The following is a 25,439-nucleotide window of genomic DNA, read 5'->3' as shown; positions in this document are numbered from 1 at the left end:
ATTGAATATTGGGAAGACTGAGTCCTTTATCTTCAGCCCGGCCACAAGTCCTATATCCATTGACTCCATCTCATTTTCTCGTTCCTCACTCAGGCTAAACTAAGTTGCAAATTGGACCTTGTTTTCCAGGAGGAAAATAGTGTCATAGAGGTCCAATTTTACAGGATTGATTTTTTTGTGCCTGAAAAGTGTTGGAAAAAAGCCCAATGTCGTATTTCTTTGGTGACAGTTGAGCCGCCCTTCTGGTCATCTTAAAGTGTGTGTTGCGTGTCTTGAATATACTAATAAGACGCTTAATATTTACTTTAAGACCCCTTTCCCAAATAGTTAATAACTAGACCAAGCTTGTGCTACAAAAGGTCTGACTAGCTTTTGCAGTTCAACGCTGCCTAACCAATGGTTCTTAAAAGGACTGTTGTGGGCTGCCTGAGAACAGTTAAGTCTTTGGCCTTCAACTTTTTTTTTCAACTTAGCTTAATGTGGTGCTCCTCCTGCCTTTACAGCGAAGGAGGAAATGGTGGCACAGTGGTAATGTCAATGAACTAATAATCTAGAAGCCCCGGCTAATGTCCTGGGGAGACACGTTCAAATCCCACCACAGCAGCTGGTGAAATTTAAATTCAATTAATAAAAATTTGGCATTGTCATTAAAAACCCATCTGGTTCACTAATGTCCTTTAGGGAAGGAAATCTGCTGTCTGGCCTACATGTGACTCCAGATCCACAGCAATGTGGTTGACTCTTAACTGCCCTCTGAAATGGCCTCGCAAGCCACTCAGTTGTATCAAACCATGGCAGAAATAAGCACTGTGGGTCTACCTACACCACATGGACTGCAGTGGTTCAAGAAGGTGGCTCACCACCATCTTCTCAAAGGCAGTTAGGGACAGGCAATAAATGTTGGTCTTGCCTGTGATGCTCACATCCCAAGAACGAATAAAAAAAAGTGAATAGACCATTTAATTAGACAATCTATACCTCAACTCTATTTATCCACCTTTGCTCCATATCCCTTAATGTCCTTCATGGGTTGCCTACTTTCCATTTTCAGCTTTCTTCAGATATAGAACCCTCCTTGTGTCCTCTGATTCTCTTCATCTCTTGTGCAGCTCCCTCTAATTACACTGCACTTTCTTTGGAACTCTCTCTACTCACCCCCTCAGCTCTTTTTCTGCCTCTCAAAATCCATCAGTCACCCCTCTTAATCTTCTTGTAAAGGTTCAGCACGTACTATTCTTTTCTGTGAAGTACACATATTAAAAGCTCTATATAAAATGTTATTGTTTGCACCCACAACCTAATTCTTTCTGCTCTTTTGTTTGCCTTCTAATCTTCCTAGCACTGCACATCTGGTGAAATTCGGCAGTGGCGAAGGAGCAGTTGCAAGAAAATTTCTGGCCATAATTTTGCTTTCATAAAGATAAATCTTGTACTTATTTGACTGTATATATGGATTTTCAGAAGACATTTTTACATTAGTGGCTGTTGACACCTGAAAGGGTGAATTTGACATTCTTAATTAGCATCTAATTAATGCCTATTTTTGGGAGCAGTATAAACAAAAATTGGTTGCCGCCTATTTTTTCCTGTTCCAAAATTGAGCACCTGCACTTTTTGTGCCTCAGAGATGGTATTCCCATTCAAAGTGTATGTTAATGAGGTGAAGAAGTCCACAGTGATTTGGGCACCATTTTACTGCATTGGGTGCAGGTCAGGTGCTGCTTGCCCTCTTATCAAATGAGTGCTTTGTTTTTTTTATTCTTTCATGGGATGTGGGCATCGCTGGTGAGGCCAGCATTTATTGCCCATCCCTAATTGCCCTTGAGAAGGTGGTGGTGAGCTGCTTTCCTGAACCACAGCAGTTCATCTGGTGCAGGTACACCCACAGTGCTGTTAGGGAGGGAGTTCCAGGATTCTGATCCAGCGACAGTGAAGGAACAGCGATATATTTCCAAGTCAGGATGGTGTATGACTTGGAGGTGGTGGTGTTCCCATGCGTCTGCTATCCTTGTCCTTCTATGTGGAAGAGGTCGCAAGGTTGGAAGGTGCTGTCAAAGGAGGCTTGGTGAGTTGCTGCAGTGCATCTTGTAGATGGTACACACTGCTGCCACTGTGCATTGGTGGTGAGGGGAGTGGATGTTTAATTTGGGGTGACAATCAAATGGACTGTTTTGTCCACTGTTACTGTTTTGAACAATAACAATAGGGGCAGTCATATTAGTTGAGTAGCCTTACAGAGTTACATACAAAAGTAAAGAGAAACTGTAGTAGGAAGATTTTTGGTGTGTTTTAATCAGTTCAACAATTTTTCCATACTGAAATCCTGCCACCATACTGGGCCAAAGAGTATAACTATTGGAGTTCCAGTGTGTCAAGAAAACCCTATATGCTAAATGAGAAATATCAATTTCATTGGTTGGAAACTTACATTAGACTTTTAATGAGAAAAAAAATCCTACAGTAACTTTAAAAAAAAACTAGCAGCCAAGACAGCCACTGCAATTTACGTCTGAAATACCAGGAGATTGAACTGGAGACAAAAAGTCTAACAAGAAGCCCAGCCAGGACAATGGCTTGCTCTAAGTGATTGAATTACCTAAATTGGCTTCACTAGTATGGCAGTCAAGGCCATCCTCACGCATGACTTTGAAAGAGCCAACCTCCTCCAAGTGTGAATGGGCATCCTAGGGCATGTAGAACCTTGAATTTCATTAGAAGATTCCAGAAAAACCTCATTCAAAACAATAGGGGATTGAGAGAACCATGTGACTGCCTGCTCATCTCTGTAGAAACTAGCAGTTTTGTTACGCAGACAAGAGACAAGCAGTAACTGAGTGTACAGCAGCAGAGAAAGCTGCTGCTCCCCTGTCTCGCTGTCTTCTTTCTCTGTCCCCAGAAAACATCAAGTGAAATCTGACTGCGATTGGGGGACCCTCCAAGCCTACAGACTGCCACAGCCAGCGACAAAGGGAAGAGAGCCAGCTACAATTCTGCCTTCAAGAAAACCCTGAGCAAAGCAAGCCAGCCAAAGTGTACTTTGATCAGCGAGGACTTCAAGAATACAGCTTCAGCCAAGGACTACCTGATCATCCACTTCACAGACCTGTGTATTTAAATTCCATTTATTCTGGACTTTAATCCAACCACCAAATTTATTTTTCCCTCCGTAATCTATTTGTGTGTATGTGTGTAATTCTCATATGAATGTGTGCGTGAATGTGTAGCATATTTTTTACTATTTTAAAATCGGGTTAGTGTGTTAAGTATAATAGACTTCCCTCTTTCTTGTTTAAACTCAAGAAAACCTGTCCAATTGGTTCTTTCACGATCACAGTAAAGGAAAAAGGTAAAACACTCATGAAGGTGGTAAGCACAACCACTGTTTGAAAAGGAATAAACCCTGTTGCGGTCAAATAAGAGGAAGGGGCAAGAGGGGAGCCTGAGACCCCCTTCTCATCTGGCCGTAACGCTGTGTATCTATACAACCTGGCAGAGAAAGAAGAAGACAAACAAGAAGCAATGGCGGATGTCAGACCAGTGATACAACATCAGCAAAGGAGGTGTCAGGTTTGTTCATATATCTGTAACAATCTCTAAAGTCCCCGGAGGACATAGCTGAACAGTGCAGCCAGAGACTGAGGTTTTCTGGGCAGTTGGTCAGACAGGTCTGTGAAGGCCTGAAACCACGGAGGCAGCCAGAAACTATGGGGGAGGCGTGGAGCAATGGGGGAGGCCTCATGCATCAGGTTCTTTTCAGGGAGTGACGGGACCGTGGCAAACATCAGCACAGTTACATGGCACACATCATTAGTGCATTGCTCCAAGGGGCAGATGGGGTCATCACATTTAACATCAATCTTCTCCCCCATTAAAAGCCTATAGCTGTGCCTTCTCAAACTTCCACCAATTATCATAACAAAACCACGCTGAACAATAAGACAAAGAACCACCAATTTTAGTGCTCCAATAATTATATTTACATGTGAACCTATCTATAGTTATTGCTATGTAGTCCAAATCCTTTACCTGTCATGACCTCTTCTATAACCAGTGGTGAAGAAAAAGGGTAGTAAAAGGATATAGTAACAGGGTAGGCAACAAAATTAGCACTGCTGCTTTAGTAGTAGTAGTAGTAGAAGGCACCCATCCGTCTCGGAAGATGATGTGGAGTGATGTGCGCCTGTGTGGAGTTTGCAAGTTCTCCCTGTGTCTGCGTGGGTTTTCTCCGGGTGCTCCGGTTTCCTCCCACAAGCCAAAAGACTTGCAGGTTGGTAGGTAAATTGGCCATTATAAATTGCCCCTAGTATAGGTAGGTGGTAGGGAAATATAGGGACAGGTGGGGATGTGGTAGGAATATGGGATTAGTGTAGGATTAGTATAAATGGGTGGTTGATGGTCAGCACAGACTCGGTGGGCCGAAGGGCCTGTTTCAGTGCTGTATCTCTAAAACTAAACTAAACTAAACTAAAACTAAAAATGATGGACTGCGCCCGGGGTGTATGTCACTTCTGAGTTGAACATTGTCTGTTGTGGCTGTAGAGATCAACTCGTGAGTGGCAATCCCCTCCACAGCTGGCACAGATGAATATTGTTGGCCTGAGGTCGACTGATGTTTTTTCCTTCTCCTGCTTATGTTGAAGATAAATACTAACATGGACTGATGGGGCAAAACAGCCTACTTCTATGCTGTAATTTATATGTAAGTAGGTATTTGTGACATTCTATTTCCTGTGTGCTTCTTCATGCTGCAACCCTTATGACATAAACAGGGCCAGAAACTGCAAGTAGCAAAAGTTTCACTCTGTGTGACTACATCTGAGGCAGCAAACCAGAGATCCACTCCTATCTTGTCCCTTCTGATCAGATTGTTGAACTTTTGTAAGGCATTTAAGCCATGTCCTTTGTACTATTGTTGCCACATTGACAGCCTTGCCTGCTCTTGTCAAACCTTTCTGCTCTGTGTTTTATTTACCTTCCTCCTGGACAATGGATAAAGAAATTATTGCCTTGTTTTAACCTTTTGCAGTAGCAATCCTAAGCTTTTACAATTGAAGTAGGGGACCCAAATGCAGAGTCCAGTCTGAAGGTCATTTGTGGCTGCAAATAAAAATACCTTAGGTGTCACAGTCATGGAGAATCACCATAGGCGTTCAAAAGCGAAAACTCTTCCAAAGCTCGAAGAATCCATGCAAACAAGCAGCCTTACAGGAATCCTCTAAACCCTGACAATGCTCCTAATCACCTGTACTTCTGCAAGCAATACCCCATCAGAAGGCACAGTTTGCACTATGGCAATACCCATAATCCCTCCTTGCAAATGAGAGAGGGGAGCACAAAATTTGAACACTATCAGATGGTTCTCAGTGAAGTGCACTGGAAGTGCAGCTCACCAGTTTTCTGTGGTGCTACCATTCCCTATTAACCTGTCTTAAATCTTAGTTCAACATGCAGGAACTATACATGTTTATAGTAAGGTGCATTAGCTGAATAAAAATCATTCTAAGCATTCAATAATTCTGATGTGGAATGACCTAGTCAATGTAATATACATGTAGAAGAACATAGGGTATAGCACACCCATTTTCCTTTCAACAAGCAGGGTTTTTTGGGTGGGATAATCCATAACAGCAGAATCTATTTAGTTGCACTTTTGGTGCTCAGAAGCAGCATATATATTCCTCAAACTATTTGAAAAAGCAACCTGAATGTTGCTTTTACACTAATTTTTTATAGTCTGCAGTCCTTAAATATCTTACAAAAGATTGTGTTGCAATTCTTTTTAAAAATTATTTTAAAGATATTATGAGTCTCAGTCCTATCTTTCATTGTGTTATAGGCATTTTAATCTTACATTCTCACCCAATATATGCATTAAAACAAGGCCATTTGATTATGACAATACCTAATAATCTTTTCATTTAAGGGTGGCACATGTATCACCCCATCCCAATATTGTACCTGTGGACTTTTGTTACATGACATTCAAATCACAGCCACAAAACAAAATTCCCAGGTTATCTGTTTCTATGGCACTGGTCGCCACAGTGTTCATTGAAGGAGAGAGTGGGGGAAGGGGTTGTCCTTCAGTTAAATAAGTGTTGTGAAGCATTGGGATGTTACATTTATTTTGGAATTTGACAGTGCTTTTTAATTAAATGCAAAGCAAGATTATTAAATATTGCAACCTCCACTGATGCTTTAGTGGATGGCTCATCTTTAAATGATTAAAAAGTCAATATTGCATACAATGGAATAATGATATTCATAGTTTTATCCACAACAGTAAAGCACTTTGTGCAGTTCTGTAAAAAGAAAGTTGCATTTATAGAAAAGTAGTAATATATCAACCGAAGAACTGACATTTTGTTAGTGGCGGTTAGTGATCTCCAAATGTCAGGAGTGTCTACTTTAATGCATTTCATTCTGGGAAATTTAAATAGTAACAATCCAATATATTTGAAATATAATTTAAAAGAGCCATGTCAGCTTACTTGTACCTCCAATTGAATGAAAACAACGTGGTGTCTGATGCCTACTGATCTAAAGGAACTATCTGCTTACAAGGTTGGTAGAACACTACAATACAACCGTGAAACCAAACATCGACTGTGCCACCTAAATATTTACAATACATAGACTACTGATAGTTCCCAGAAGTTCACGGCTGATTAAATTCTGATAATCTTGCAGTTTAGTCTCCTACTAAGGATGTTATCACATACCACTAAATGGAGCATCCTGCTTGTTGATTTCAGCCATAACACCAGCTAGTGGGAAAAAAAGCACTCTCCACATTACCGCAGTTCGAATTGTTTCAGTTAAACTATTGCTGCTATACTATTATATTTATACCTACAAAAGGTTTTGCATCTGGTCTGCATCCGTGACACTATAGACATCATCTTTCAAAGTATCAAAAGCATTAAAAAAACAAATATTTCCATTTAGTTTTTCACTTGATAACTTGGCCTCTCCCCAATAGGATGAGCTGGGGACTTATAAGAAGCTGCTGATCAATCGAAACTTCCATCAAAAATTGCCCTCAGGATGAACCTTAGAGTGGAAATTGTTACAACCTTGTTCAAAAAAGGGGAAAGAGGTAAGCCATGAAAATTCAGACCAATTATTCTTACTAATGTGGTGAATGAACTTTTAAAAGTCCGTGAAATCAGTGAATATTAGAAAAGCATGGAATAGTCAGCATAGATTTTTAAAGGTCTAGTCGTGCTTGACTAACTTAGTTACATTTATTGAGAAAAATCAGAGCAAATAAATAAATGGAATACATTTGATGTATATATAGTTCTCAGAAGCCATTTAATAATGTGGTTTATAAGATACTTGTTATGAAAATTAAGGTGCATCATATTAAAATGAATGTAGCTGTACCTGCAGCCATGGTTAGGGAACAGAAAACAGAGAGTGAGAATAAATGAATGTTTTTGGATTGGCAGAATGTGAGTAATGATGAATCTATGCTGGGTCTCTTCTGCTTTACATTTATATAAATGAATTAGGCACAAAACAAAAAATATCAAAGTTTGCTAATACCAAATTAGGGGCATGGCAAACTGTGAGGAAGAATGCAGAAGGACACACCGAGGTTGATGGAGTGGGCATGTAGGTGAAAATGAAGTTCAATGCTGAGAAATGTTAGATAATACATTTTGCGCAAAAGATCATAAGAAAGTGTATCTGAAGAGTAGGGCTCTTAACTGATTGGAGAAACAGAGAAAACAGGGGTGCGTATAGGCAAAAAAGACACCATAAAAAATTCTCTCTCCACAGATGCTGCCAGACCTGCTGAGTTTTTCCAGCACTTTCTGTTTTTATACCATAAAAAAGAAAATGTGTTTCAGTGTCTATATGTGTCATTGTATATAAACTTGATGAGGTGATGTTGAATTTGTACAATTCATTGTTTAGGCCACATTTGGACTATGTTTGTAGTTCTGGGCACCCCAATATGGGAAAGCAATGAAGATTCACAAGAATAAAAGCAGGAATAAGAGATTATAGTTATGAAGAAAGGATGCAAAACTGGCGCTTTTTTCACTGGGACAGAAAAGCTTAATGGGGAACCTAATAGATCTTTTCAAAATTATAAAAATTTTCAAGAGGATAAATGTGGAAGATTGGCCAGGAATGTTGGGGGGGATTCTCCAGCAACACCCCTGGAAAAACAAGTTCAGAGGGAAAAATGGATAATTATTTGAAAATGAGAAATGCAAAACTAAAACAAGGAAAAAACAGAGTCATGAAATTGGAGGAGACTGTTCTGATTGTGTTTGTGCTGCTGCTCATTCTTCAATCAGCCACATGGCCTCCTTCCATGCTGCAGTTTCGATCGTATCTATCTAGATCACTTCCCCACAGGTAATACCTGAGCACTGACCTTAAAAGGACACGTTTGATCAATGCTCGGAGCTAAATGTGGAGCTTATTCAAGGAGCAGCTACTGCGTGTCCTTGATAAGTATGTACCTGTGAGGCAGGGAGGAAGTTGTCGTGCGAGGGAGCCGTGGTTTACTAAAGAAGTTGAAGCGCTTGTCAAGAGGAAGAGGGCGGCTTATGTTAGGATGAGACGTGAAGGCTCAGTTAGGGCGCTTGAGAGCTACAAGCTAGCCAGGAAGGATCTAAAGGGAGAGCTAAGAAGAGCAAGGAGAGGACACGAGAAGTCATTGGTGGATCGGATCAGGGAAAACCCTAAGGCTTTCTATAGGTATATCAGGAATAAAAGAATGACTAGAGTTAGATTAGGGCCAATCAAGGATAGTAGTGGGAAGTTGTGTGTGGAATCAGAGGAGATAGGGGAAGTGTTAAATGAATATTTTGCGTCAGTATTTACAGTAGAGAAAGAAAATGTTGTTGAGAATCAGGCGACGAGGCTAGATGGGATTGAGGTTCACAAGGAGGAGGTGTTAGCAATTTTGGAAAGTGTGAAAATAGATAAGTCCCCTGGGCCAGATGGGATTTATCCTAGGATTCTCTGGGAAGCTAGGGAGGAGATTGCAGAGCCTTTGTCCTTGATCTTTATGTCGTCATTGTCGACAGGAATAGTGCCGGAAGACTGGAGGATTGCAAATGTTGTCCCCTTGTTCAAGAAGGGGAGTAGAGACAGCCCTGGTAATTATAGACCTGTGAGCCTTACTTCGGTTGTGGGTAAAATGTTGGAAAAGGTTATAAGAGACAGGATTTATAATCATCTTGAAAAGAATAAGTACATTAGAGATAGTCAGCACGGTTTTGTGACGGGTAGGTCGTGCCTCACAAACCTTATTGAGTTTTTCGAGAAGGTGACCAAACAGGTGGATGAGGGTAAAGCCGTGGATGTGGTGTATATGGATTTCAGTAAGGCGTTTGATAAGGTTCCCCACGGTAGGCTATTGCAGAAAATACGGAAGTATGGGGTTGAAGGTGATTTAGAGCTTTGGATCAGAAATTGGCTAGCTGAAAGAAGACAGAGGGTGGTGGTTGATGGCAAATGTTCATCCTGGAGTTTAGTTACTAGTGGTGTACCGCAAGGATCTGTTTTGGGGCCACTGCTGTTTGTCATTTTTATAAATGACCTGGAAGAGGGTGTAGAAGGGTGGGTTAGTAAATTTGCAGATGACACTAAGGTCGGTGGAGTTGTGGATAGTGCCGAAGGATGTTGTAGGGTACAGAGAGACATAGATAGGCTGCAGAGCTGGGCTGAGAGATGGCAAATGGAGTTTAATGCGGAAAAGTGTGAGGTGATTCACTTTGGAAGGAGTAACAGGAATGCAGAGTACTGGGCTAATGGGAAGATTCTTGGTAGTGTAGATGAACAGAGAGATCTTGGTGTCCAGGTACATAAATCCCTGAAGGTTGCTAACCAGGTTAATAGGGCTGTTAAGAAGGCATATGGTGTGTTAGCTTTTATTAGTAGGGGGATCGAGTTTCGGAGCCACGAGGTCATGATGCAGCTGTACAAAACTCTGGTGAGACCGCAACTGGAGTATTGCGTGCAGTTCTGGTCACCGCATTATAGAAAGGATGTGGAAGCTATGGAAAGGGTGCAGAGGAGATTTACTAGGATGTTGTCTGGTATGGAGGGAAGGTCTTACGAGGAAAGGCTGAGGGACTTGAGGTTGTTTTCGTTGGAGAGAAGGAGGAGGAGAGGTGACTTAATAGAGACATATAAGATAATCAGAGGGTTAGATAGGGTGGATAGTGAGCGTCTTTTTCCTCGGATGGTGATGGCAAACACGAGGGGACATAGCTTCAAGTTGAGAGGTGATAGATATAGGACAGATGTGAGAGGTAGTTTCTTTACTCAGAGAGTAGTAAGGGCGTGGAATGCCCTGCCTGAAGCAGTAGTAGATTCGCCAACTTTAAGGGCATTTAAGTGGACATTGGATAGACACATGGATGAAAATGGAATAGTGTAGGTCAGATGGTTTCACAGGTCGGCGCAACATCGAGGGCTGAAGGGCCTGTACTGCGCTGTAATGTTCTAATTCTAATTCTAATTCTAAACATCACAACAATGTGACCTACCTTTGAGCAGCACTGGGGAGATTAGTTAATTCAAAAAAAAACCTTGTCCCAGAAAATAAGCAAGCAGGTGATCCCAACATTAAAACCATGATCGCTCCCATCAGTAGCTTCCAATACTGACCCTGCAAGTTAGAAAAAGGTCATTTACTTTACATGGGGCCAATGGCCACAACTCAACCAACTGCTGCCCCAGGCTGCCAGAAAATCTAACCTCAAGCTTCATGGGACAGGGCCTGAGGATGGGGACAGTGGTAGGTGTTAGGGGGATGGGGTTGGGGGGCACCTGGCCCTTCACCTGGAAACCTACCAATTTGGCCCAAAGGTGGTCTTCTATTGTGAGAGGACGGCATTAAACTACCAACCTTTGGTAATTCTTTGGGAGTCCATATTGTTTGCCTGGACTGGACCCCCAGCTCTGCCATGTAGCAGCTGTTAGACTTCTTCTTGCTGGGCATAACAGCTGATACTTGAGGACAAGACCTCTAACAGGACGGAGACCAGGAAACATACAGCCTATGAGGCCCCAGCCCTGCCTCCTCTGAGGTGAGAGATCATATTTGGGGTGGACAGAGATTCTACCAAAAAACAAGCCTTGTCTGAAACAGAACGCAGGCTGAACCCGATGTATATGAGTCCTGGCTTATTTCCAGGGCTTGCCATTGTACTCCAAACAGGATTGTAGTGGGAGTAGAACTCACAATTTCAGGGCCCTCATATTTATTGCTTGTCCACAGGGTATCACAACTCCAAGTGAATGTCACACCTCAGATGCACATAGAGTAAACAACAGTAATTGATTCAAATCACCACTTTCTATTGGTTATCATACTAATTGACAAAAGATCCTATCGATTAAATGTGAAACCATTAATTATCGAGACAGCTACAACCAGCCTGTGCAGAGGAGTAAAAGCTGTTGCTGCACACTCTACACTCCGTTAGCCTCATCTTCTATCTAGACACACTGCAACTTGCTGTCTGGTGGAGGTGACCCAATGGAGGGAATCCTCCAGTGTTCCATTGGGAATGTGGTTGGAGAGTGTTACATGGAGCAATGCCATCCAATAGGTTTGTAAATCATTTCATGGATACTCAGGCCACTGGTAACTTTCGCGGCCTGGGTGAATACGTGTTTCGTGCATACATGAAGTGTGAGAGCTGCAGCCCCTGTTTCAATATTTGAAGGAGCTGTTCCTCAATTTCTGGCTGCACTTCAGTCCCACGTTCCTGATCACTGGCCACCCAGTGTGGGATATGGTGGGGGAGTGGTGCAGGCATATCAGAGGACTTTCTGTACGTCTGCTCCTGGGTTTTGCCCATGTGGCTATCCACAGGTCCAGGTTAGACGCAGACCGTTTGCTCTGGCTGCCTACCTCTCTTCTGTGGTCACGTCCATGTCGGTATGGCCCTGAAGAAGGAGCACATGGTGTCTGTCGGTACACTTGAGCCCTTCCGCAACCAGTGGGTACCGGAGGAACTGGAGGACATAGTTGACAGTGTAAATAATGTTATGATTTAATTTGATAAATTTCTTTTCTCTTTTTGTATGATTTGGGTGTTTATTGTTTGTGCCCCTTTTAAAAAGGGAACATTTTTATTATATATCTGGGTCGATGACATTTGGGATGTTGTCCTAATTCTTGACTAAGAAGAGTAGATGGGTACAAAAGCTTCCGATCAGCATCCAGCAGGCACAAATAAGACAAGATTCACATTTACAAAGTATCTTTCACAACCACAGCACATTACAAAACACATTACTGCCAAAAGTACTTCAAAAAGTACTGAAACAGGCCCTTCGGCCCACCAAGTCTGTGCCGACCATCAACCACCCATTTATACTAATGCTACACTAATTCCATATCCCTACCACATCCCCACCTGTCCCTATATTTCCCTACCACGTACCTGTACTAGGGGCAATTGCTAATGGCCAATTTACCTATCAACCTGCAAGTCTTTAGCATGTGGGAGGAAACCGGAGCACCCAGAGGAATCCCACGCAAACACAGGGAGAACTTGCAAACTCCACACAGGCGGTACCCAGAATTGAACCCGGGTCACTGGAGCTGTGAGGCTGCGGTGCTAACCACTGCGCCACTGTGCCGCCCTATTTTGTCAGCATCCTCTTCCTTAGTAAACACCAATACAAAGTACTCATTAAGTATTACAGCCTTGCCCTGCACCTCTAAGTATATATCACCCTCTTTGTCCCTAATAGGCCCCATCCCACCTCTTACTACCTGCTTACTATTTGCTTGCTGTTAGAAGATCTTTGGGGTCCTTTTTATGTTGACTGCCATTCTATTCTCATATTCTCTTTTTGCCAGTCTTATTTTCCTCTTCACCTCCCTCTCAACTTATTGTCTATGACCTGGTTTTCACTTGATGAGTTCCCCTGACATGCATCATACACCCTCTTTTTGTTTGTTTCATCATCATCTCTATCTCGCTCATCAACCCAGGAACCCTGTTTTTGGTTCCCTACCTTTCACCCTTGTTGGAATATTCCTAGGCTGGACCTGAAGCATCTCTTCCTTAAAGATAACCCATTGCTTCAATACAGCTCTTCCTGCCAGTCTTTGGTTCCATTCTACCCTTCTCATCATGTTGAAATTAGCCCTCTTCTGATTCTACCTTATTTTGTTCCTTGCTTGACTGCATTACCAGTCTAAACCTGATGCTACAATAATCACTCTTACCCAAGTGTTCCTCGAAAGAAATATTTGGAGGCCTATAGAATACACCCAGTAATGTGATCACCACCCTTTTTGCTTCTCAACTCTAATCAAATGAATTCTGCTTTTGCTGCTCAAGGACATCCTCCCTTTCCAATGCGACAGTGTCTTCCCTAATCAGTATTGCCACCCAACCTTCCCTAACTTCTCTAATCACTTTGTATCCTTGAATATTAAGTGCCCAGTCCTCACCATTTTTAAGTCGCATTTCCGTTATTGCCACTACATCATATTCCCACAAGGCTATTTCCGCTAGTAGTTCACCAAGCTTATTCACCACACGTTGTGCATTTACATACCTGCATTGTAAACCTGCCTTTGTATCCCTTGTAGTCCATCTTAGTTTGCTTCTATCTAATATCATATTACTTCCTTCTCTAGCACTGTCCAACACTTGCACTCCATTATGCACCTTATTCCTCTTTTCTACTTTGAAACGCTGGTGCCCAGCAGCACCACCGCCCCCCCCACCCCACCCCCCCCCCCACCCTCCCCCACCCCTCCCAATTTCGTTTAAACCCTGCTCAACCACGCTAGTGAACCTCCCCGTGTGCACATTGGTACCAGTCCTGTTGAGGTGCAGCCCGTCCCTTTTGAATAGATGTCTCCTGCCCCAGAACTGGTCCCAATGTCCAAAGTCCTCTCACCTGCACGATGCCTCAAGCCACACATTGATCCTCCCTATCTTTCTATTTCTATTCTCACTAGCATGCGACACTTGCAGTAATCTAGAGATTACTACCTTCAATGTCTTATTTTTTAACTTCCTCCCTAGCTCCTGAAAATCTGACCATAGGACCTCAATATCTGCTCTCTCTATCATTGGTACCGATGTGTACCACAACTTCTGGCTCACTTCCTTCCCCTGCAGAATATTCGGCACCCTCACCGTAATGTCCTTTACCCTGACACCAGGGAGGCAACACACCATGGGGGACTTACGATGATGGTTACAGAAATGCCTGTCTGTCGCCTTAACTATGGAATCTTCTATAATGACTGCATTTCAACTCATTCTATTGCATTACAGTACAGTCCTAATCCCACTGGTGCCATGGTCTGGATTGCAATCCTTCAAGGTGTCGTCACTCCCAACAGTCTCCAAAGCTGAGTATCGGTTTGACAGTGGCCTTGAAGGCTCCTGCACCTCTTACCTCTTCCTATTCTTCCGAATGGCCACCCATGTAGTATCCTGAACTCTCACTGCCTGTGCGGTGACCACCTCCTGGAACATATGATCCAGGAAACTCTCATCCTCCTTGATACTCAACAGCGACTTCAGCTGCCCCTGAAGCTTGGAAATCCTAAGCTCGAGCTCAATCACTTCCTACACACTTACCACAGATCATGGCTGAGCTGTATCTTAACTTCATTTACCCACCCTGGTTCCAAATAACTTAATACCCTTAACTAACAAAAATCTATCAATCTCAACTTTGAAATTTTCAATTGACCGTTTCTGCGGCAATAAATGTGACTCCAGGATGGTGCGTTGCCTCCCTGGTGCCAGGGTCAAGAATGTCATGGAGTGGCTGCAGGACATCGTTCTGTGGGAGGGTGATCAACCAGAGGTCATGGTCCACATCGGTACCAATGACATAGGTAGGAAGTGGGATGAGGTCCTGAAAGCAGATTTTAGGGAGTTAGGAAGGAAATTAAAAAAGCAGGACCTCAAGAGCAGTAATCTCAGGGTTACACCCAGCGCCACGTGCTAGTGAGCATAGGACTAGGAGGATTGATCGATTGAACACGTGGCTGGAGAATTGGTGTAGGAGGGAGGGCATCAGATTTCTGAGGCATTGGGACCGGTTCTGGGGCAGGTGGGACCTGTACAAGATGGACGGGCTACACCTTAACAGGATCGGACTAATAGCCTCGCAGGGAGATTTGCTAGTGCTGTTGGGAAGGTTTTAAACTAGCTTGTCAGGAGGATGGGAACCTGAGGGGTAGCTCAAATTGGAAGGAAGTAAAGCTGGTAACAGGAGGTAGAAAAGTAGGAAGCGACAGTAGAAGGGAAGGCAAAACAAAGGCGAGCATCAACTAGGCTTAGAATGCAGAATAATATCAAGAAGGGGCGGCACTTTGGCGCAAGGGGCGGCACAGTGGCGCAGTGGTTAGCACCGCAGCCTCACAGCTCCAGGGACCCGGGTTTGATTCTGGGTACTGCCTGTGCGGAGTTTGCAAGTTCTCCCTGTGACCGCGTGGGTTTTCGCCGGGTGCTCCGGTTTCCTCCCACCGCCAAAGACTTGCAGGTGATAGGTAAATTGGCCATTGTAAATTGACCCTAGTGTAGGTAGGTGGTAGGGAATATGGGATTAGTGTAGGGTTAGTATAAATTGGTGGTTGTTGGTCGGCACAGACTCGGTGGGCCGAAGGGCCTGTTTCAGTGCTGTATCTCTAAATAAAAAATAAAGACGAGGTTAAGGGCACTCTACCTGAATGCAGGCAGCATTTGCAACAAGGTAGATGATTTAAAGGCACAAATGGAGATAAATGGGTATGATCTAATTGCCATTACGGAAATGTGGTGAAAGGGTGATCAAGACTGGGAACTGAATATTCAAGAATATTCAACATTTAGGAAGGACAGGCAAAAAGGAAAAGGAGGTGGTGTTGCACTGATAATAAGGGATGGGATCTTTATTTATTTAGAGATACATCACTGAAACAGGCCCTTCGGCCCACCAAGTCTGTGCCAACCAACAACCACCCATTTATACTAATCCTACATTAATCCCATATTCCCTACCATGTCCCCACCATTCTCCTACCACCCACCTACACGAGGGGTAGTTTACAATGGCCAATTTACCTATCAACCTCCAAATCTTTGGCTGTGGGAGGAAACCGGAGCACCCGGCAGAAACCCACGCGGTCACAGGGAGAACTTGCAAACTCCGCACAGGCAGTACCCAGGATTGAACCCGGGTCGCTGGAGCAGTGAGGTTGCGGTGCTAACCACTGCGCCACTGTGCCGCCATTGTCTCAAGACACAATGGGTAGGCGCCTAGAGGTGGTCAGTGGTTTGTGGAGCAGTGTCTGGAGTGGCTATAAAGGCCAATTCTAGAGTGACAGACTCTTCCACAGGTGCTGCAGATAAAATTGGTTGTCGGGGCTGTTACACAGTTGGCTCTCTCCTTGCACTTCTGTCTTTTTTCCTGCCAACTGCTAAGTCTCTTTGACTTGCCACTCTTTAGCCCCGCCTTTATGGCTCTCCGCCAGCTCTGGCGATCAATGGCAACTGACTCCCACGACTTGTGATCAATGTCACAGGACTTCATGTCGTGTTTGCAGACGTCTTTAAAGCAGAGACATGGACGGCTGGTGGGTCTGATACCAGTGACGAGCTCGCTGTACAATGCGACCTTGGGGATCCTGCCATCTTCCATGCGGCTCACATGGCCAAGCCATCTCAAGCGCCGCTGGCTCAGTAGGGTGTATATGTTGGGGATGTTGGCCGCCTCGAGGACTTCTGTGTTGGAGATACGGTCCTGCCACCTGATGCCAAGGATTCTCCGGAGGCAGCAAAAATGGAATGAGTTGAGACGTCCCTCTTGGCTGACATACGTTGTCCAGGCCTCGCTGCCGTAGAACAAGGTACTGAGAACACAGGCTTGAAACACTTGGACTTTTGTGTTCTGTGTCAGTGCGCCATTTTCCCACACCCTCTTGGCCAGTCTGGTCATAGCAGCGGACGCCTTTCCCATGCGCTTGTTGATTTCTGCATTGAGAGACAAGTTACTGGTGATAGTTGAGCCTAGGTAAATGAACTCTTGAACCACTTCCAGAGCGTGTCACCGATATTGATGGATGGAACATTTCTGACGTCCTGTCCCATGATGTTCGTTTTCTTGAGGCTGATGGTTAGGCCAGATTCGTTTCAGGCAGCCGCAATCCTGTCGATGAGTCTCTGCAAACACTCTTCTGTGTGGGATGTTCCTTGATGAGGACTTTCCGTGATCTGATCTTGTGTGGAGGAAAGTTCCTTCTTCTGAAGACTTGAATGCATGTGAGAGCAGCAGTGAGAAGAAAATCCCAAACAGTGTTGGTGCGAGAACACAGCCCTGTTTCACGCCACTCAGGATCGGAAAGGGGTCTGATGAGGCACCGCTATGCTGACTTGTGCCTTTCGTATTGTCATGGAATGAGGTGATGATACTTAGTAGCTTTGGTGGACATCCGATCTTTGCTGGTAGTCTGAAGAGACCACGTCTGCTGACGAGGTTAGAGGCTTTGGTGAGAGCTATGAAAGCAACGTAGAGAGGCGTCTGTTGTTCGTGGCATTTCTCCTGTAGCTGGCGAAGGGAGAACAGCATGTCAATGGTGGATCTCTCTACCTGAAAGCCACACTGTGCCTCGGGGTAGACACGCTCAGCCAGCTTCTGGAGCCTGTTTAAAGTGACTCGAGCGAAGATTTTCCCCACTATGCTGAGAAGGGAGAGTCCACGGTAGTTGTTGCAGTCACCGCAGTCACCCTTGTTCTTATAGAGGGTGATGATATTGGCATCGCGCATGTCCTGTGGTACTGCTCCCTCGTCCCAGCACAGGCAAAGCACTTCGTAGAGTGCTGAAAGTATAGCAGGCTTGGCACTCTTGATTATTTCAGGGGTAATGCCGTCCTTTCCAGGGGCTTTTCCACTGGCTAGAGAATCAATGGCATCACTGAGTTCCGATTTTGTTGGCTGTTCGTCCAGCTCATCTTTGACCGGCAGAGACTAGGCTGCATTGAGGGTGGTATCAGTGACAACATTTTCCCTGGAGTACAGTTCTAGGTAGTGCTCCACCCAGCGGTCCATTTGCTTGCGTTGGTCAGTGATCGTTTCCCCTGATTTAGACTTGAGAGGGGGCGATCTTCTTGATGGTTGGCCCAAAAGCTCTCTTAATGCCATCATACATTCCTCTGATGTTTCCGGTGTTGAAGGCCAGCTGAATACGACTGCATATGTGTTGCCAGTAGTCATTTGCACAGCGCCTGGCTGTTCTTTGTGCAGCGCTTCTGGCTACTTTAAGTGCTACAGATGTTAACTCGTTGGGGGCTTTCTTGTAGTTCAACAGTGCAATGCGCTTAGCGGCTATGACAGGTTCCAGCTCTTCAAAGTGAGATTGAAACCAGTCTGCATTCTGCTTCTCACGTTTGCCAAAGGTGGTCATTGCTGAGTCATTGTTGGCATCTCTGATGTGGGCCCTCTGCATCCCCTGCAGGAGTGTTTTGATGGGTTTTTTCAAGTGAATTTAGAAACATGTAACAGCTGTGGATAAGAAATTCTGTTAGTGTTGATGCGCGGGCGGCCCTTCTGCTTGGAGTGATGTAGCTTCTTTGGTTTGAATCTAACTTTGCTGCACACCAGGGAGTGGCCGGTGTCGCAGTCCACACTGTGGAAGCTGCGTGTGATTTGGACACTGTTTATAGAGGCTCGCCTTGTGACGATGAGGTCCAGCTGGTGCCAACGACGTGATCTTGGGTGTCTCCATGAAACCTGGTGATAGGGTTTAGTATGAAAGAACGAGTTCGTGATGCAGAGATTGTGATAGGTACACAATTCCAGCAGTCTCTGTCCATTCTCATTCATCCTTCCAATGCTATAGCGCCCAAGGCAGGAGGGCCATGAGTCATGGTCAGCCCCAACCCTGACGTTAAAGTCCCCCAGCAGGAACATATGTTCGGTATTAGGAATGCTACCAATGATATCATGGAGTTCCTCGTAGAACTGGTCTTTAACTTCAGGTGGGGAGCAGAGTGTTGGAGTGTTAGATGTGTTAGATGCTGAGTCGGTGTACTGGGCCAGAGGCGGCGAGCAGTCGGATGGACAGTATACGTTCCAAGCCATTTGAAGGTGGCTCTATCAAGCTGAGCAAAGAGTTTTTGATGCCGAAGCCCACTCCATGCTGTCTTGGTTCTTCAGGATCCCTACCCTGCCAGTAGAAGGTGTAGTCTTGCTCTCTTAGAGATCCGCTCGCAGGGAGGTGTGTCTCCTGAGGTGCTGCAATGTCCACATTGAGTCTACTGAGCTCGTTGTTAATGATGGCGGTCTTCCGAGAATTGTTGATTTGTGTAAGGTGCGGAGAGAAGGGGAGAATGGGGTGCGAGGGGTAGGGGGTCCGGGGGAAGGGGTGCGGGGGGGTTAGGGGGGAGGGTATGGGGGGAATGTGGTGCGAGGGGGTGCAGGGGGTGGGGGGTCAGTGCTATGGCTGGCCGCGATGTGGAGCTTCTTCTCCCGGGATCCGATCAAGGATTTTCCATCCGAGTCCGGTGGGGGGGGCGAGGCCTCGCTGGGCCTTTGGCATGCGCTCATCGTCGCCGCAGTCCGGGCACTGCGGCTCCGGCTCCGACGCAACCCCGTAGCAGCATCCTACCCACCAGGTAATTCCCAACCCGCTTTGTGTGAGAGAACCAGATCCTGTGGTAAGGCGGCAAAACACTCCAGCACTTCAGAGTCCTTGTTCGCTTCATCCCACAGCAGCAGCATACGCTGTTAGTGGATGGGATCAGTACATTAGTAAGGGAGGATCTCAGATTGGAAGAACAAAATGTGGAGTCTGTTTGGGTGGAGCTAAGAAACAGCAAGGGGCAGAAAACATTGATAGGAGTTGTTTATAGGCCACCAAACAGTAGTGGTGGTGTGGGGCATTGTATTAACCAGGAGATTAGAGAAGCATGTAGCATAGGTAATACAGTAATCATGGGTGACTTCAATCTGCACATAGACTGCGTAAACCTAATGAGCACCAATGCTGTGAAGGATGAGTTTCTGGAGTGTGTTAGGGATGGTTTTCTAGAGCAGTATGTTGAGGAACCGACTAGCGAACAGGCTATTTTAGATCTAGTATTATGTAATGAGAAAAGGCTAATTAATAGAAACATAGAAAAAATACAGCACAGAAGGAGGCCATTCAGCCCATTGTGTCCGTGCCAGCCGAATAAGCTATCCACCCAAACTAATCCCACCTTCCAGCACTTGGTCCATAGCCCCACAGGTTAATAATAATCTTGTTGTAAAAGAACCTTTAGGGATGAGTGACTATAATGTGATAGAATTTTACATTATGTTTGAAATTTACATTATGTTCATTCTGAAGTCAGGGTGTTAAATTTGAACATAGGAAATTATGAAGGTATGTAGGGCAAATTGGCTGAGGTGGATTGGGAAAATATATTTAAAAATATGACAGTACTTAGGCAATGGATAGTCTTTAAATAAATATTACAGTAATTTCAGCAACTATACGTTCCTTCAAGGCACAAAAACCCCAAAAGTAAAGGTAGTCAACCGTGGCTAACAAAGGAAGTTAAGGATTATATAAGATTAAAAGAAAAGGCCAATAAAGTTGCCAGAAATAGTATTGAGCCTGAGGATTGGGAGGATTTTAAAATATAGCAAAGGAGGACCAAGGAACTGATAAAGGGAGAATAGAATATGAACGTAAACTAGCAAAAACATAAAAACAGACTGTAAAAGCTTCTATAGTTATGTAAAAAAGAAACATTTGGCTAAGACAAATGTGCGTCCATTACAGGCAGTCAGGAGAATTTATAATGGGAGTAGAGAAATGGCTGAGAAGCTAAATGATTACTTTGTGTCGCCAGATACTGAGAAAGATACAAGAAATCTCCCAGAATTAGAGATCCATGGGACTAGGGAGAATGAGGAATTGAAGGAAATTAGTATTCGTAAGAAGATTGTATTGGAGAAATTAATGGGGCTGAAGGTTGGTCAGTCCCCAGGATATTCTACATTCCAGAGTGTTGAAAGAGGTAGTTATGGAGATAGTGGATGCACTGGTGATCATCTTCCAAAATTTTATAGATTCTGGAACAGTTCCTGCAGATTGGAAGGTAGCAAATGTCACCCCACTATTTAACAAGGGAGGGCTAGAGAAAACAGGGAATAACAGACCTGTTAGCCTTACATCAGTAGTAGAGAAAATGCTGGAATCTATTTTAAAGGATGTGATAAATGGGCACTTGGATAATAATGATCTGATTGGGGATAGTCAACATGGATTTATGAATGGGAAATCATATCTGACGAACCTGTTGGAATTTTTTGAGGATGTTACTAACTGAATTGATAAAGGGGAATCAGTGGATATTGTATACGTGAATTTTCAGAAGGCTTTTGATAAAGTCCCCACAGGTGATTGGTTAGCAAAATTAAAGCACACGAGATAAGAGGTAATATACTGGCATGGATTAAGGATTGGTTAACAGGTAGAAAGCAGAGAGTAGGAATAAACAGGTCATTCTCACGTTGGCAGGCTGTGACTAATGGGGTACCGCAGGGATCAGTGCTTAGGCCCCAGCTGTTCACGATATATATCAATGATTTGGATGTGGGGACCAAATGTAATATTTCCAAGTTTGCGGATGACACAAAACTAAGTGGGAATGTGTGTTGTGAGGAAGATGCAAAGCGGCTTCAAGGGGATTTGGACAGACTTAGTGAGTGGGCAAGAACTTGGCAGATGGAATATAATGTGTAAAAATGTGAGGTCATCCACTTTGGTAAGAGGAACAGATGTGCAAAGTATTTCTTAAATGGTAAGAGATTAGAAAGTGTAGATGTACAAAGGGACCTCTGTGTCCTTGTCAATAAGTCACTGAAAGCTAACATGCAAGTGGAGCAAGCAATTAAGAAGGCTAATGGTATGTTAGCCTTTATCGCAAGAGGATTTGAGTACAGGAGTAGTTTTGCTTCAATTGTATGGAACTTTGGTTAGACCGTACCTTGGTTAGACTTCACCTTAGGAACGATATTATTGCCATACAGGGAGTGCAACAAAGGTTCACCAGCCTTGTTCCCGGGATGGCGAGACTGTCCGAATGAAGAGAGATTGGGGAAACTGGGCCTGTATTCTCTAGAGTTTCAAAGAATGAGAGGTGATCTCGTTGAAACCTACAAAATACTTAAAGGGTAGATGCAGAAAAGATGTTACCCCTGGTTGGGGAGTCTAGAACCAGGAGACACAGTTTCAAAATAAGGGGGAAACTACTTAGGACAGAGATGTGTAGAAATTTCTTTACTCAGAGGGTTGTGAATCTTTGGAATTATCTATCCCAGATGGCTGTGGAAGCTTAGTCATTGAGTATGTTTAAAGTAGAGATTGACAGATTTCTAAATACCAATGACATAAATGGATATAGGGATCATGTGGGAAAAAAGCATTGAGGTGGATGATCAGCCATGATTGTACTAAATGGCGAAGCAGGCTCGATGGGCTGAATGGCCTACTCCTGCTCCTATGTTCCTATGACCTGACTTCAAGACCTTTTTGTGGGAGAAGGTGAGGAATGACCCAGCGGTGGAAAACTTTGAGAACCTTAGGTCTAAAATCACTTATCCTCCCAATAATGCTACACTGAGCATTTGATAACTCATATACTTTATCCCAAAATATTTTTTCTGTAAACACTCTACGTAATTTGCATTGAATGAATCAACACTGTGGGCAGAATTTTTACAGGCAAGGGGAGGTGGGTTTGAGTGTATGCAGGGAGTTCAATCCTGATATCATACCGCCCGCTTCTGGGTTTCACCAGGGCAGGTTTAAAGGCATGCAGGAACCCCCCCCCCCCCCGCGCCCCCCATGCCACAATGCCCAAGGCAGCTGTCAGGTCAGGCATTTAAATATTCAAATAGGTCATTAGGTTCTGTTTTAACCAAGGATTCTGGTTTTACCAGTCAGCAGACCTATTTCCTGAGTTGTCAGTAACTTACTAGGGTCACCAAGGCAAATGCACAGCCCTGCAGTGCTGCAGCCTTGGCCAGGTGAGAGGCTGCTAGTCACAGCACTTCTTCTTAGAGAGTGCTTTCAGTGCTTGACAGATGATGCCAACTTCTTGGAAATCATTTCACCTATCTTGCACTTCACTAACCTTCAGCGTGGTATGGAAGCAGCTAATGCAGCTCTACCTTATACATTTGATGAAGAACTAGAGGAGCAGCAACACCAATACCAGAAGCAGCAGCATGAGCAACACCAGCATTAGCACCAGCTGCCTTCTCCTCAGCCATATGCCTCTCCACATGGCAGAGGGAATAGACACAGAAATCCAGCTCCAAGGAGATGCAACGGCAAACGCTGGGTATACAGGCAGAGGATCAGCTCTGTCGACGTGTGAGCGCCGATACCACAGGAGACTCTGGTTTTCAGGCAGGTTGCTGCTGATATTTGCAACCTCCTGGAACAAGACCACCTTCCCAGTGGGCCAGGTGGGCAGGCATTGCCAGTAACTGTCACGGTGCCTGTCACTGGAAGGCTAGCACCCACCTCCCACCCGCCCCCACCAGGATCGCTGCTTCTCCCTGAGGTTATGTGCTCTATTCTGCAAGAAGAAAAAACAGAGAGTTATGTGTCAGTAATTCTGCAGCTAGGAGAGAAGGACAACATTTGTGAAGGGTGACTGAAGCATGTGTGCGAGAGGGCAATAGGACAAAAGTGAGTGTGAGTGAGCAACTGTATCAAAGACCTTATTGAAACCCAAGTATACCATGTCTACTAACTTGTCCTTTATCACATGCTCAAAGAAAACCAATAATTTAAATTGGCAAAACCACCCCTTTATGAATAATTTATCAGCATATAGTTATAATGTTGATAACCTTCCTTGCGCCATATTATAAGTCCACCACAATCCGAACAACTGAGGTTTTGCTTTTGCATTCCAAATTTCCATTCAATGAGGATTCTGATTCACCATTTTGTCTTATTATATGTGATCTTTGCTGCGGTATGGGGATTGGGAGCAGTGTTAGCAACCATTCTTTGGCCTCCTTGTCTCGAGAGACAATGGGTAAGCGCCTAGAGGTGGTCAGTGGTTTGTGAAGCAGCGCCTGGAGTGGCTATAAAGGCCAATTCTAGAGTGACAGACTCTTCCACAGGTGCTGCAGATAAAATTGGTTGTCGGGGCTGTTACACAGTTGGCTCTCTCCTTACACTTCTGTCTTTTTTCCTGCCAACTGCTAAGTCTCTCTTCGACTCGCTGTGCTTTAGCCCCGCCTTTATGGCTGCCCACCAGCTCTGGCGAACGATGGCAACTGACTCCCACGACTTGTAATCAATGTCACAGGACTTCATGTCGCATTTGCAGACGTCTTTAAAGTGGAGACATGGACGGCCGGTGGGTCTGGTACCAGTGACGAGCTCACTGTACAATGTGTCCTTGGGGATCCTGCCATCTTCCATGTGGCTCACATGGCCAAGCCATCTCAAGCGCCGCTGGCTTAGTAGGGTGTATAGCTGGGGTTGTTGGCCGCCTCGAGGACTTCTGTGTTGGAGATACAGTCCCGCCACCTGATGCCAAGGATTCTCCGGAGGCAGCGAAGATGGAATGAATTGAGACGTCGCTCTTGGCTGATGTACGTTGTCCAGGCCTCGCTGCCGTAGAGCAAGGTACTGAGGACACAGGCTTGATACACTTGGACTTTTGTGTTCTGTGTCAGTGTGCCATTTTCCCACACTCTCTTGGCCAGTCTGGACATAGCAGTGGAAGCCTTTCCCATGCGCTTGTTTAATTCTGCATTGAGAGACAGGTTGCTGGTGATAATTGAGCCTAGATAGGTGAACTCTTGAACCATTTCCAGAGTGTGGTCGTCGATATTGATGGATGGGGCATTTCTGACATCCTGTCCCATGATGATCGTTGTCTTGAGTCTGATGGTTAGGCCAAATTCGTTGCAGGCTGCCGCAAACCTGTCGATGAGTCTCTGCAGACACTCTTCATTGTGAGATGTTAATGCAGCATCGTCAGCAAAGAGGAGTTCTCTGATGAGGACTTTCATGCTTTTAGTCATAGAGTCGTACAGCATAGAAACAGGCCCTTCGGCCCACCGCGTCCATGCCAACCATTTTGCCTATCTATACTAATCCCACCTGCCTGCATTAATTCCATATCCCTCTATGCCTTGCTCATTCAAGTACCTGTCCAGATGCCTCTTAAATGTCGCTACTATTCCTGCTTCCACCACCTCCTCAGGCAGCTCATTCCAGATACCCACTATTCTTTGTGTGAAATATTTACCCCTTTGATTCCCTTTAAACCTCCTCCCTCTCACCTTAAATCTATGCCCTCTAGTTTTAGTCACCCCTACCATGGGAACCAGACTCTGGCTATCTATCCTATCTATGCCTCTCATATAATATAATAAAAACAAGAAATGCTGGAACCACTCAGCAGGTCTGG

The 25,439-nt window shown here is 44.6% G+C and overlaps 1 protein-coding gene across 12 annotated transcripts in view; it reads left to right on the top strand.

Annotated features, from left to right (window-relative positions):
* The window catches only part of znf438 (zinc finger protein 438), a 380,009-nt gene that overhangs the window by 13,162 nt on the left and 341,408 nt on the right, over positions 1-25,439 (top strand). For 10 of the 12 annotated variants that reach the window (XM_068014399.1, XM_068014502.1, XM_068014498.1 and 7 more), the window contains one exon: positions 6,983-7,099. The gene's annotated coding sequence lies outside the window, so the exon portion shown is untranslated. Of the gene's footprint in view, positions 1-4,640; positions 4,700-6,982; positions 7,100-25,439 lie in introns of all 12 variants that reach the window. The other 2 variants (XM_068014410.1, XM_068014451.1) reach the window with 1 other exon arrangement.

Source organism: Heterodontus francisci, chromosome 2 (assembly GCF_036365525.1).
Source record: "Heterodontus francisci isolate sHetFra1 chromosome 2, sHetFra1.hap1, whole genome shotgun sequence".
NCBI classification, from domain to species: domain Eukaryota; kingdom Metazoa; phylum Chordata; class Chondrichthyes; order Heterodontiformes; family Heterodontidae; genus Heterodontus; species Heterodontus francisci.
This window is presented reverse-complemented; position numbering and strand designations above follow the sequence as displayed.